Source organism: Canis lupus, chromosome 13 (assembly GCF_048164855.1).
Source record: "Canis lupus baileyi chromosome 13, mCanLup2.hap1, whole genome shotgun sequence".
In the NCBI taxonomy this organism is placed as follows: Eukaryota; Metazoa; Chordata; class Mammalia; order Carnivora; family Canidae; genus Canis; species Canis lupus.
In genome coordinates this window covers 20057767-20072693 of record NC_132850.1, presented here as the reverse complement: position 1 = coordinate 20072693, position 14927 = coordinate 20057767, and the positions used below count along the sequence as shown (strand labels likewise).

The following is a 14927-nucleotide window of genomic DNA, read 5'->3' as shown; positions in this document are numbered from 1 at the left end:
TTTTCCTATAGACAAAGGGAAAAACATTCAACATCAAGATTATTTGATTGAGGCTTATTCTCTAAAGGCTATGTCTCTTGGAAATAGTACTATAGCTTGAGTGAAAAGATAGTAGTTAATGGGAAATTAGTTTCAGAGAAACTACTAGAGTTGAAAAAAACATTGTCATTTATCTTATAAAATTTAGAATTAAAAGAAATAACCCAGAAGTGACACCTAATATGGTGCCTGACATACAGGTGGAGTTTAGTCAATGGTTCAGTCAATGGTTCAGTTCAGTCAGTGGTTGATGCCTTCCTTTTTACTTTTTTACTTTTGTTTTCTCTCATTCCCAACATTACTCCCAACCCACCCACCCACCTACAGTTTGAAAATGCTACTTGAATTATAATACAATATGTCAAATCATTTATTTTAATCATTCATTAATTTTTCAGTTATTGGGAATCTTCCAATACCAGGCATTATTCTAGGTATTAGAAATACACCAGTGAGCAAATTGAAAAGAATATCTTTTCTTTTAGTGAAGATTACATTTAAATAAAGGGAAACAGATAATAACAAATTGAAGCAATCAGTACTATGAAGAAAAATAAAGTGGGGACGTGGGTACTCTTTTATACAGAATGATAAAGTGACATTTCAATATAAACCTGAAGGAAGTGAGGGATTAAACCAGGTGAGTATCTGCTGTTGAAGAGTTCCAGGAGGATGTAAGAACAAATACAAAAACCTTGTGGTGGGAGCATGACTATTGTTGAAGGAACAGCAAGGAAGTCAGTGGAGCTAGAATAGAATAAACCATGGGGAAATGATAAGAAATAGGTTAGGTGAGTAGCTTGGGGATAGAGTTAGGTGGTAGAGCAGATCATATGTAACCTTGTAGCTCATAGTCAAGACAAAGGCTTTAGTTTTAGTAAGAGAGGGACCTTTTGGAGTTCTCAGGAGAATCATATGGTCTGACAAATATTTCTAAAGGATCCCTCTAGTTGTTATATAAGGAGTAGAATTTAGGAGCTAGAGATGGAAGGAAAGAGACCAGTGAAAAGGCTACTGCAACACCTCCAAGGAAAGATGATGGAAATTTAAAATAGAAACAATAAGATTTGCTGATTAATTGGATACAGGCTGTGAGAAAAAAAGAACTGTGGGCCTCTGCGTGGCTCAGTTGGTTAAGCATCTCCCTTTGGCTCAGGTCATGATCCCAGGGTTCTGGAATCGAGTCCTGCATTGGGCTCCCTGCTCAGTGAGGAGTCTGCTTCTCCCTCTACCCTTCCTCCCTGCTCGTGATCTCTCTCTCTCAAATAAATAAAAACTTTATAAAGAAAAAAGGAGTAATAAAAGCTGCCTGCTAGATTTTGGCCCTAGATGACTGGAGAATGGCGTTATTATTACCTGAGATGGGGAAGACTTCGAGAGGAGCTGGTTCAGCAGCGGGGAGAATCAATAGCTTAGTTTTGGACATGCTACAGTTGAGATGCCTTTTGGACATTTAAATTGAGATTTCAGGTGGGAAGTTGGCCTTACGGAGTTCAGGAGAGAGCTCGGGTTCTGCAGCTTTGGGAGTCCTCAGCATGTGGATGGCATCTAGGAAATCAACCAGGGACTAAATGTGGACAGAGAAGAGAGGAGTCCTGGGGTCAAGTCCTACAGCTCCCCAGCGATGAGAAAGCCTCCTTCAATTGGAATGGTACATCCTATTTCAGCAATTCCTGGCAGAGCCTCAAACTTTTGGTTCTCCAGAGGAGGAGGGCTCCCTGCCTACTCAGTCAGCTGATGGGAGGCGTTTTCTCCTGGGAGGATATAAACAAAGTAGGGTGAGAAACAGCCTGAGGTAAAACCTCAGCAGAGAGGATCCATAAAGGGGAATTATGTGGCTTGCTGGAGATTTTTGTAAAGATCAGCCTCAGGGGCTGAGAACCTCTAGAGGGTAACTGAAATGGTAAATGGAAATGAACGCCCATCAGCCTACATGTTTTGCAGGATGTAAAAAAAGAAGTATTACTGTTAGTCTTTGTGAGAACAAAAATTATAGACAATAAAAAGATTTAAAAGCAACAGTAAAACTTAGAATAAAAAAATAAGAATAGTTAAATAAAAATCAAATGATATAGGAAACTAGGTTAAATAATTGACCCCTTCTCTGTGGCCCCCTGCCCCACAAAAAAGGGAAAACCTGAGATAAAAGAAATTGGAAGGCAGCAAGCAAGCCATGAGCTAAGAGCAATTAAGATAAAATACAATTTAAAACTCAAGGTCAGACATCTTGGTGAAATTTGGGAATTCTAGTGACAAAGAAAAAATCCTAAAGGCTTCCAGAAAGAGAGAAATAACATACAGAGGAATGAGAATCAGATTGACCGCAGATTTATCATTGGACACTCTAGATGCTAGAATGCTAGAAATCAGTGGAGCAATATAAAACAAATTCTGCAGGCAACAGGCTTTATACCTAGAATCCTATACCCAGCCAAACTGGCATTTGATTTTGAAGGTAAAATGAAGACATTTTTTGATACTGAAGAGTTCACAAAGTTTGTTTCTTGCACACCCTCTTTGAAAGAATTACTGGAGGATATACTTTAGCCATCTAGGATGAGTATAATAAACCTGTACACACAGTACATATATATATATTACCTTCTTCTCACAGCAAAAGCCAAAAAGGAAAACAAAAATAAAATGCCACAATCCTACCCAGGAGGATGGATCGTGAACAGTATACTTTGGGGAGAAGGGGAAAGGAACTTTACAGATGCTTCTTAGATGTTGGTGAAGTTAAAGGGTGTATTAAAATTAGTGTTAATCATTTTAGCTTCTGTAGGAGTAGGCTTTCCAAACTACTGGGGAGAAGGAGAGAATCCATGTAAACAGACAGGAAGAGGTGGGGTGAAAGCAATAGAAAAGCACAGGAAAAAAAGATAACAGTATAAGTAGGAAAAGATGCAAAACTTGAACTTTTATTGCAAGAAGGTATTGAACTTTATATCCTTTATCATGATGTGAATCTTCAATCTGTATATTAAACCTTTTTCCTTTGGAAAAAAAAACTCAAGGTCAGAAAGAATAAAATAACCCAAACAAGCTGAAGTGTTAAAAAAGGAAGAAGAAGAAGAGGAAGAAGAAGAGAAGAAGAAGAAGAAGAAGAAGAAGAAGAAGAAGAAGAAGAAGAAGAAGAAAAGAAGAAGAAGAAGAAGAAGAAGAAGAAGAAGAAGAAGAAGAAGAAGAAGAAGAAGAAGAAGAGAGAAGAAGAAGAAGAAGAAGAAGAAGAAGAGGAAGAAGAGGAAGAAGAAGAAGAAGAAGAAGAAGAAGAAGAAGAAGAAGAAGAAGAAAAGAAGAAGAAGAAGAAGAAGAAGAAGAAGAAGAAGAAGAAGAAGAAGAAGAAGAAGAAGAAGAAGAAGAATGTAAACAGTGATTTCAAAGCCCAAGAGGTTAGCTAATCAACACCAGTTGAATTAACTAAAGAGTAGTACATGGTCCAAAGACCAACCTGAAAGAGTCCCTTAAACTAAAGTCAAAACATCCTGCAATATGGGCAGGGTTTCTATGGGCAGAGCAGGGGCCTTAACTTTTCTCTCCATACCCCTTCTCTCTAATTCCTGGCATCTTCTCTCTTGGGTTCTATAGCCCATCCTCTCCTCACTCTATCACAGGAATGTGTTTCTCAGTTGTGACTATACCCTTTGGCTATAGCTGATGGAGTAGAGATGAGCACCAGATCCAACCTAGATCAATCAGTTTCTTTCTTAGAAATCTGGATTTGTGACCAAGAGGCAGTTAAGGCTGGCTTCTTTAATGATGATGATGATGATAATCATTTATTATATAAATAATAATCATTTATTATATTATAATAATAAAGGTAATAAATATTTCTTGAAGATTTATATGATAGTGGTCTTTATGTTTTCTCAGTTAAATTTCTTAACTTAATGAAATAAGTACTACTATCCATGAAACTGATATCAGAGAGGTTAAATGACTTGTCCAATGTCACAGAGGCTAAATGGCAGAGTTAGGATTTAGACTCACCGCAGTCTGACTCTGGAGCCCATGTTCTTAGCTTCTATGTGTATGCTCTATTTTGAACAGAGAAGAGAGAAACTTGGAAACTGTGGAATGGCCATCTTTTGCCCACATGAGCAGAGAGCGAAGAATAAATTGGCACTAACACGCAAAAAGGAACCAGCATGAGAAAGGAAGATTCATGAGCCTCTGAGTCTAGGCTCTGTTCTACTACTACCTGCTGCACCATTAATAAATTTTTCCTGTTTTAGGTTAATTAATTCTATTGAATTTCTGGAACTTTGCAACCAAGAATTCTAATATGGTACCATTCCTTTAGTGTGGACAAGGAAGGACCTCAAAGCTCCAAGCTTCCCTTGTTTGCCATGCCTCTCCTGCTTGCTAGAAAAGGTGGCCTCTCCTATTTGGCTCCCAGTCCTCTTTCTCTGTCACTCTTCCCAAACTGTGGGTCTTCTGAGTACAAAAACAATTAATAGGCATCGTGTGTGTGTGTGCGCGCGCGCACACATGCACACACACTCTTAAAAGCACCTCAGATGTTTTGCAAATGCTGGGTCTTAATAAAATGCTTGTTTAGGTAAATTGTTATGATAATGCTTATATATTCCCTTATACAAATGTGGTTTCTTCCTAAGTGTGTATTTGGGAGTGATTAAAAATCTATCCTCCCAAAATCAAAAGGTCATATAAGATTCCATTTCTATGAAATCTCCAGAATAGGTAAGTCTTTAGAGATAGAAAATAGATTGGGAGTTGGCAAGACTGCAGAAAGGGGGAAATGGTGAATGTACTAAATTCTTGGAATTGTTCACTTTATAATGGTTAATTTTATGTAATGTGAATTTCAATTCAATTATTTATAAAATTAACAATAAAAATTTCTAAATTCTAGGGGGAGAAGGCTATCTTCCTTCAGATGGTAATCATTTAAGGCTAAAGTCATTGTGTTGAGGACTCTAGGTCAGTTCTGGGCATGGAAGCAGGAGGCTTCCTGACCACTGGCACATTTTTCAATGCTTTCTTCATCTGAAATATAAGTCAGGACTTTCACTGAGAGGGCATGGCATGACAAGATTTACTTTGTTCCATTCGCACAAGATCATCTATGTGAAATATCACCAAAGACTTGAAAAGAATGAAAGTGTCTTCTATTTTTTATAACTGTAACTTATATGATGTCTTGAGAAGTTCTTTAGGGTCACGACTTTGTAATATCTCTATTTCAAGAAGTTCATCTCTTAATCACTGAGTGTGAGAAGAAAAGGAATTTTTGCCACCGCTGTAAATAATCTGAGGTATAAAGTGGGAGGTAGGTTGACCTCAAGAGGAGGTCAGACAGTGTCCTCAGAACTTGAAAACAGCAATCCTCTTCCTACTGGTCCTTCTAGGATGTAGACAGTCTGAAAGCTGTCTGGAACTTTAGCAGTGGTGAAGAAGAGTGCCTCTCTCATCAAAGGCTAAGAAGCCAATGTAGGGAACTATGTAATGTCCTCTTACACGTAAAACAAAGAGACATTACCAGAATACCCTATTCGTGGATGCCTGTCTCTTAGAGGTCAACTTTTCACCCATTGAATTAGAAAACAAATCAGTTACTGCTTTTTGAACCTGGCAGAGGATAAGGACCATCCTTGATTTTTGGACCAAAATTCTACTAAAGTTTTTCCTTTGTTCATATTCTTAGATGTTCTTATTTACAAAGTTCAGGTGGTTTCTAATTCTTGGCTAAGTTCATATTTATCAAACAAAATAATCAAGATGAATCATAGACTTTCAGACCTTGAAAGCATGCAACTTCCTCCTTTTCGGGGAAGGATCCAGAACAGAGATTCAGAGACACTGACAGGCTTTTGCTGGGGCAGAAGAGAAACAGTGGCCACAAGCATCTACTGCCTGTTGCTGCAGTGTCCCCATTAGGCCACAGAGCCCAGTGCTCTGGGTCTCTTAGGGTTAGATATTTTTTTGCCTAGTTTAACCAGAAGAAAATGAAGATATTTAAAGGGACCTCTTTACTCCTTAAAAAAAGCACTATTGGGCAGCCCAGGTGGCTCATTGGTTTAGCGCCGCCTTCAGCCCAGGGCAAGATCCTGGAGACCTGGGATCGAGTCCCACGTCAGGCTCCCTGCATGGAGCCTGCTTCTCCCTCTGCCTGTGTCTCTGCCTCTCTCTCTCTCTCTCTCTCTCTCTCATGAATAAATAAATTAAATCTTTAAAAAAAAAAAGCACTATTTTGCATTACTACAATTCAACAATAAATCCATTGGATCATAGACCCATGGAACTTTCAAATCTTTTACAGAGTTCTCCCCGCCCAGCCCTTTCTCTAACACATCACTTCTTGAATGCCATTTATTCTAGAGGTGGTTTGGCCTCTGCCTCGACATTTGGAATGACATGACTCCTTCATGACTATGTCATGAATCAGCACATTTCATTTGTGTGTATCTGAGTTTGTATGTTCTTCTCAGATAAATATGGAATGGGGATCACAGCATATACGCATACCTTAGTCTCCTTTTTACGATTTACGTACCAAACATATATTTTATATTGACACAAAGTCTTCATTGTGGTTATTACGAATGGCTTTGTATACAATTTTTAGGATCAATATGTACATAACCATGCCTTAGTTTTTTACTTTTATAAGTAGAATTCAATCCTATTTTGGTTTGGACAGTTTGGTTATTAGATTATGAAGCATTCAAGATTTAACTTTCACTCCTTGGCTCTAACTGTATCTTCTAGAACAGCATTGATTAAATTTAATCCATCTTCCATGAGACAGTTCTTTTCAGTGTTTTGAAAAAAGCTATCATGTTCCTCTTAAAATTTGTCTTTTCCAAGGTAAACATCCTCAGCAATTTCCATTGTTCCTCACAAGTTGTGGTTTCCAGACCCTTCACAAGACTGTTTGTTCTCCTCTGGATGAGCTCCAATTTGTCAATGTCCTTTGTAAAGTATGATGCCGGAATTAATTACTGCAATAACAATAACCATAACAATAATAACTGCCATTTATTAAGTGTGCACAATGTTCCAGGAACTGGGCTAGAGGCTTAGCTCATTTATTCCTCACAAAACTCTCTAATGTATGTGTTATCATCCTTACTGTTTTAGATGAGGAAATCAATTCTGATATGTTAACTGATTTGTCCAAGGTCACACAGATGGGAAGTACAAAGCTAGGATTAAAATATGCTCTGTGAAGTGCCCCCCTCAGTGCCCGTCACCCAGTCACCCCAAACCCCCGCCCACTTGATGGGATGAGCACTGGGTGTTATGCTATATGTTGGCAAATTGAACTCCAATAAAATATTTAACAAGAAAAAAATAAAATAAAATAAAATAATAAAATAAAATAAAATATGCTCTGTGTTTTGAACCACTTTGTAGTTCTCCAGAATTTTCTGGCAGTGCAAAATTTAGGACCTGGATATTAAACTTTTGTGAGAACACTTTAAGACTCGATATCTTGTTTGGTGATTTCATATTTATAGAAAATATAACAGAACTCAGCTCTTCCAGGACAGGCTTAAAAACACCAATTTATTCATTTGTCCAACATTTGTCAAGCGTCTACATCCCCGCCAGGCCCTATTTTAGAAGATGACAGTACAGAGATAAGCAAGATAAACAAGGGTCTTTCTGTTATAGGGTTAATATCGTGTTCATGGAGGCAAACATTCTTCAAGTAAATAAGTGAACGTAGTAGCTTCAGATAGTGGTAAGTGGTTTAAAGAAAATAAGACAAAGTATTGTGCTAGACAGTGACTATCTTGGGGTCCAGGGGAGAGAGAACATGAGATTTGGTATCAGAGGAGGTCTCTTAGTGATATCTGGCTATAGGCCTGAATGATGAGAAGGAATCAGCCATATGAAGATCTGAGGATCTGAGAAAAGAACATTCAAGCCTCAAGGAAATAAGAACAAAGGTCCTGTGGCTGGGATAAGCTTAGTCAGTTCCCGAAAAATAAAAAGGTCTCTGTGGCTAAAAGCAGAGTGAGGGATGGAAGAGTGGAGATGGCTACCTTCAAAAATACAGGCAGAGATGGATCCCATAAGGGCCCATAGCTTATATAAAAAGTTTGGATTTTTTTTCTAAGCATCATGGGAAACCTATGCTGGGTTTTATGCAAAGAAGTACATTGATCTAATTAATATCCTACAAAGATAACATCACTGGAACACCTGGGTGGTTCAGGTAGTGATCCTGGGGTCCCAGGATTGAGTCCCGCATTGAGCTCCTCTGCCTGTGTCTCTGCCTCTCTGTGTCTCTCATGAATAAATAAATGAAATCTTTAAGAAAAAAAAAAGATAAGATCACCGCTATGTACAGAATGGGTTATAAGGGGTAAGACTGAAAGCAGGGAGACGCATCAGGAGGCAGGCTATTACAATGGTCCTGGTAAGACATGATGGTGGGTCCAGTCAGCGGGTAGCTGATCCAAGCGTGACTCCGACCGGTGGAAAGCAATGGACAAATTCAGAAAAAAATGGAGCAAGTGTGAACAAAAATTCCTGGTAAGATGAGTAGAATGTGGTGAGAGAGAAATTGGCTTAACTTGTAGATTTGGGGGCCTTTAGGGGCGCCATGCCTACCTGTGTGAGGTCCAGCCCATACAGGTGTATAGAGGTGTACAGGTAAACCTCTCCATACTTTCTTCAGTCCATTTACATGGATTACCTGAACTATTTCTCACGTGAGTTCTCAGACACAGTCGGTATTGCCCCAAGCTGCGCATGACAAGGAAGCTACCTTGGAGAGGCTAAATACCTTGCACCAGGCCGCGTAGGAGTGAGTGGGAAAGCGGAGACAGGGACCCAGGGGTGCCGGCCAAGCAGGGCCCCTTCTCCTACGCGATGCAACTTCCCCAGGAGGGGAGACAGCTGAGAGAATCCCACAGCGGAACGAGTCCTATGGTCAAGGCCTGATGTTGCCAGGCCTCCCTCTGCTTCCTTGAAGCCTATCTCCATGTTTAGGACTTTAAGTCTAGGACATGGAGACACATTGGGTGGAGGCAGAAGTAAATGCCCTGATTAAGCCGGTGGCGAAAATGAGTTCTGAAAAAAGATGAAAAGACTGCAGCTTAGCTCAGTGATGACTAAAGGAGGCATCAGCCTAAAGTATTTCAGGGGTGGAAACAGCAGGAAGAGATGATTCTTTATTTTATTCTTTTTCAAAAAGTAGAGAAGAACTGCATGAAGAGACAGGCAAAGGAGAGAGTTCCTGAATCTGCTCATAACTATGACATTTGTGTCTTAGCCTGCTTTTGTGTCCTAATATTCTCACCAAAGGAATGAGCTATGATTGAGGTAGTATCTCTCCAGAAAGGCATCAGAATTGACAGAAAACAGTCTTTTGTCCTTTTATTCATTCAATCGATGGATATCTATTGGCCCTCTACTTTGTTAAGAAGAGAATTTTTCTTTTTTGCCAAATTGTAGGTGGCCATTTTGAGTATTTTTATTTTACAATGAGCTCTTCTTTTTTAAATGAGAGACCTATTATCATGGCAGTTCCTCCAGAATGATTGTCTATCTGCGATCAGAATTACTCATACGCTGCAACGTATTCGCTATTGTAGTGTTCCAGAGTCTTCCAGGAGTCTAGAGAGAAAGGGCAACACAGTGCCATGGACTCTTATGGCCTGAATAATGCTGCGCTCCAATGAATGAGGAGGCTTGAGTTGCGAACGCAGGCTAGTGATTTCCTTGCATTTGCCACAAGGTATGTGTGTCTGCACATTTGTTAGTGAAATGAGAGAACAGGGCTGCTTGATACCACAGGGACGACTGTCCAATACATGATGTGCATGATTTTCCCAAACACGGTATGAAAATTATATGTAGCAGGCCGCAAAGTCGGGAGCCTCCGTTTAGTTGCTGTATCCGGGCTGCAGGCCAAGGCTAAAGCCACTGAGGGAAAGTCTTCTTAAAAAGCACACCTGTCCTTTTCAGATGATTTTGAAGTATCATATTCTTTTTCTGTTGCTTTTGGCTCTCTGCCCTGGCTTCCCTAGCATGGCTGGGAGGCCACCCTGCAGCCCGAAGTTTAAAGAGAAACCCAGGTGGATGTGTCCCCTTAGTGGGCCCAAATACACCCCAAATGACACTTCTTTTTCTCGTGTTGCTTAGAAAAGTTACACCTGCCAAATGGGACTGAGTCCAGTAAGGAAGGACATAACATTTTGCCTGAATATGTAAAAAAATGACTGGAGTGTGGTCTCTATCCCCAGCTCTGGGCAGTCTATGGGTAAATGAGCATTTGTTTTCTCTGCACCATTTTTGAGTTGAAAATGAGAGATCCACTCATGGAAAGAATGGTGCTATCTTCTTTTGTCTAGTTCTGTATGCTTTGGTGATTACTGAGTTTGTCTTTTTTTTCTTTTTAAATTTTATTTATTCCAGAGAGACACAGAGAGAGAGGCAGAGACACAGGCAGAGGGAGAAGCAGGCTCCCTGTGGGGAGCCCAACGTGGGACTCGATCCTGGGACCCCAGTGTCATGGCCTGAGCCAAAGGCAGATGCCCAACAGCTGAGTTACCCAGGCATCCCCTGAATCTGTCCTAATGGGAATCTTAATTGTTTCCTTTGTTCAGGCGAATTATTACAATATATTTTTAATTGAATTGGGATTGATTTAAATGTTATCCTTGATTTGTAACTTGATTCGCAGCCAATATATACAATTACAGGAATTTTCTATGGAAGAAAATTCTTTTAGGTTCGTACTGTCATCTAGAAGCATAGGTTGGTTCCCAAATGTTTCAACTGGTTTGCTTTCAACTAGTAATAAGTATAATGTGTTCAGTATCTACCCTGTACCAGACACAGTGCTGTGTGGTTTCTACAGCTTATTTCCAATTCATGCAATATGCCCAAGTGCAAGTATCAATAGCCCTTTTTTACAGCAAAGGTGGAAATAAGTGACAGAGGGACTAAGTAACTTGCTAGGAGTCACAGAGCTGGTTAGTGACTGAACTTGGATTCACATTCATTTGTGCCCTGCCTCCTGGAAAAGGCCTTTGGGTGACAGGTTTTCTTGCATTCTTATTAGAAAGAAGGAGGTTATAAAGTAAACAGATAAACAGTAGTGTTCCCCCCACTTTTGTAAGAAAAGGATTTTGTAGATTATAGATGTTTCTAATGTTTTCCTGGATGTGCAAAGCAGCACAGGGGCAGTTGGTTTCTGGAGTCCCCGTGATTCTGGAGACTCTGGTTCTGGTTTGGTTCATCCTGCTCTGAATGGCCTTGACCTTGGGACTCCCAGGTCCCAGACATCAATGACTATTCTGTGGAACACACCTATGAATTTTTGTCATATTCCCATGTTCCTGGAGGAAGAGCATGTGGATCCGATTCTAATGTAAGCTTGTGTGAGAATTTCCAGGCTGCTGGAAGAGGAGGCCAGAGCCAGCAGAGCAGTAAATTTAATGGGGAAAAAAAAAAAAAAAAGAAATGAAGGAAAAAGAAAACTTCTGAAAAGTGTCAGCAGAGGCTGTGATACGTAAAATTATTGCTGGCAGAGAATATAGTCAATGACATTATAATAGTATTGTCTGCTGACAGACGTAGCTACACTTGTGGTGAACATAGAATAACATACAGAGACGTTGACTCAGTATGTTGTATGCCTGAAACTAAAGTCACGCTGTGCATCAACTATACTCAAAACATTTTGATGCAAATAAAAATTTTTAAGGTACTAAATAAATGGAAATATATACCGTATTAAAAAATAATTTTAAAATAAAATAAGGTTACTGCTGGAGTATCTGCAATTATAAGCCATTACCTCAGGAAATCCTGCAGAGCTGCTAGCATGTTAGGGCCAGAAGGTAGGAACGGCCCCTGTTTGGTTACAAAGGACAGTTTTAGACACTTTCCAAAGAACAAATTACTATTTACTCCAAAGACACAGCAAACCCTCCTTCCTGGATGCTGATCAAAAAATGTAGTTAGGGCCAGGTGGTATGAATACTCTGATTCTTCTTTCTTAGGTCCCAATAATATGCCCCATCCTTGGAGTCAGAGTTGGAGTCAGCATCCCCAAGGCTCATGGGCAGCCCCTCATGACAAATATATGGGTAACGGAGGGGGTCTGAATGGAGGAAAGGCAACCTTGAAGTCCATTACATTGGACGCGGGCAATCATTTGCCCATCCTACCCTGCAAGTTCAGAACTCTCCGTCTCCAAGATTAATTTCAGCCTTGTCTGGATATACACGATATGTCTTTATATTAAGTTTGGGTGTACTTGAAAAGGGTTTGATTTCTGTGACTGCATACTGATTCTCATTCCGATATCTACTTCCTGGTGACCCTCATGCCTCATCGGCTTATCTTGGTTTCCTAGACGTTTCCATAATAGGACTCCAATTATTCACTACCTGGATCCCCTAGAGGTTCTGGGGACAGAGTTTAACAAACAGATTCAGTCCTTGATTTAAAGGGACAGATTTTTAAAAATCCACTGGTTTTTAGGAATACTTAGAAATTGCGAATACATTCCAAATCACAGTGGGCTGACAGAGGTGTGCTGGGACCAGTTCATACTGGCTCATGAGAGCTGATCATTAAATTTTCAAGCACTTTGTGAGCTAGTTGTTAAGCATAGCCATAATTAAAAATTAAAATATATTTATAATTAAACAATGTTTAAAGTAAACAAATATACACCAAATTCATCATTTCCTCATTATTTCATTACATTTTACTATTATCTACACTCCTAATAATATAATTACATATTTTCATCTATCGTACATGTATCATACTACATATATTACATTCTACATATGTACACTTTGTGGATACTATACAAGGGCAAGTTGCATACCGTGCAGCTAACTCTCACCAATTCTGCATTCAGGGAAGTCATGTTTGTAGCTTAAAATTGGCCAGTACAGGAGTATTATCACCATAGAAATTGGCAAACATTATAAATCATGGATTTTTTTTATCGGTTATTAAACATTTACCAGCCTCCTAAGGCTGGTTTTCCAAATGTAAAATAGGAATGACAGCAGCATCTACGTTATTACCTTGGTAAGAGGTTACAGTGACCTAATCCATATAAAGAATCAAGCTTTCGTCATAAACCAGTTGATGAATCTTGGCTATGACTATCTCCTTCCCCACTTGTTAATAAGAACATATTTAACATCATATGATCTTTAAGTACTGACTCAAGGTGCTCGTTTGGAGCATGAAATAATACCACACTGTGAGGATGGTATAGTTATAGGAAGACACAAAGTCCTATGGGGTACAGGATAGATGATGTTATCATCTGATTCCTGTGTGACAGGTGGGCCCCACCCTCTAGCCCACAGGGGTTTCTGCTTCCACCTTCTCCTCTTTTCATCTTCCACTTCCTATACTTGCTAGAGGTGGCCCATACCTTGGTCTTCAAAGGCATGGAGGTACCACTCAGGCTGTAGCTCTGTCTCTTACCTTCCTAAGACTCAACTGCTACCCCGCCTTGGTACTGATGAGGTTGCTGCTTTATACTACCACACCTGATGTCTGCACTCCTGACACCCTGACTGCCCTTCATCTCTGCAACTTCCTTTTATCTGATTTATTTTTCCCTTGCCTTTTTGGTGCCCTCTTGACACCTCTTACTTTTGGCACAAAACAAACCATTTTGTGGAAGCTAATAACCATTCTCCTTCTGTTTAATAATTGATTCATTGGAAAACTATCAACCTCCTAGTGTATACAGAGCACATGTACTTGATACATATCCAGATTGAAAAAGCACTTTGCACAAAGTTCTAGGGGAAAAAAGACAAATACAGAGTTGTAGGAGATATAGAAGAAAAAGAGGTCTCATCTCACAAAGAAGTGGGAAGGTGAAGACATGTAAGGTCCATACCCTTTACGTGTGGTTTTGGAAATTTTCTGGATGCTTGGCAATGTTGATAGAAAGACAACTGGAATTTTCATTGATGCGATGCTTTATGTGTCCCTAATTATTTCTTGAACGCCTTATCTCTCTATCTGTATTGTACTGTAATTTTATTAAACACAGAGGTGCTCCTATCCACCCAACCCCATCTCACTCCTAATGAACACACATGTACTTGATAGCGGCTTGTGGGTAAAAGTGTTTGCATCAAGTCTCCACTGCATGAAAGAATGAATAACTAACCCATATATTCTGACTTGATTTGAAGATTATACAGCCTCTGAAAGAAAAATCTAATTATATATTTTGAGAGTCATAGAAATTCAAGGGAGAAAAATACCATAAGAGTTACCTGGTCTAATGATTCCCAAATCTGGCTTTATATCAAAAATCAAACAGGGTGGATTGGGGCAGGGTAACTTTAGAATGCAGTCTCCTGACCTCCATCCCAGACCAACTGCATGAGAATCTGGCTGCGTTGTGACTGTTTCTGCTGGGCTGCCAGAGTTTAGACCCACAAATGAAGTTTGACTTCATCTAGAGTCTGTAAACCCTTCTTGCTCCATAACAGTAACATCTTGGCAAACATGGGGTTTGCCATCTGGATGTCCCTAAGTGTCCAGTGTTCAGGGGTCATCCTTGCTCTTACTGGCCAAGTGAAAGGGTTTGCATCCTTTCCCCACATCTCTAGGAAGGCCTGAGGGAACACTTGTGCTTGACTGAGTCTTTCCATGCTGGAGCCCTTTCCCTCAAACTCTCTAGACAGTCTTCAGGCTTACAGGGCTGTCCACCTCCCTCCCAACTCTGCCCCTCAGTGCTAAAATAAATAAATAAATAAATAAATAAATAAATAAATAAATAAATAATAAATCCATTAGGATGGATGTTTATAAAGTCTGGGGATATTTATCCAACAAGGACATATTGAAAATCATTCTGTGCCAGACAATGCAGTGAGAATAGAATATAATCTCCTGACAATCAA

General features: G+C 39.7%; 1 long non-coding RNA gene across 5 annotated transcripts in view; it reads left to right on the top strand.

Moving 5' to 3' along the window:
- Positions 1–10718, top strand: part of LOC140602765 (uncharacterized) — a 258405-nt gene extending 247687 nt beyond the window's left edge. For 4 of the 5 annotated variants that reach the window (XR_012005658.1, XR_012005661.1, XR_012005657.1 and 1 more), the window contains one exon: positions 4093–7274. This is a non-coding gene — a long non-coding RNA (uncharacterized lncRNA). Of the gene's footprint in view, positions 1–4092; positions 7275–10437 lie in introns of those variants that run through there. The other variant, XR_012005660.1, reaches the window with a different exon arrangement.
- Positions 10719–14927: the final 4209 nt, after the last annotated feature.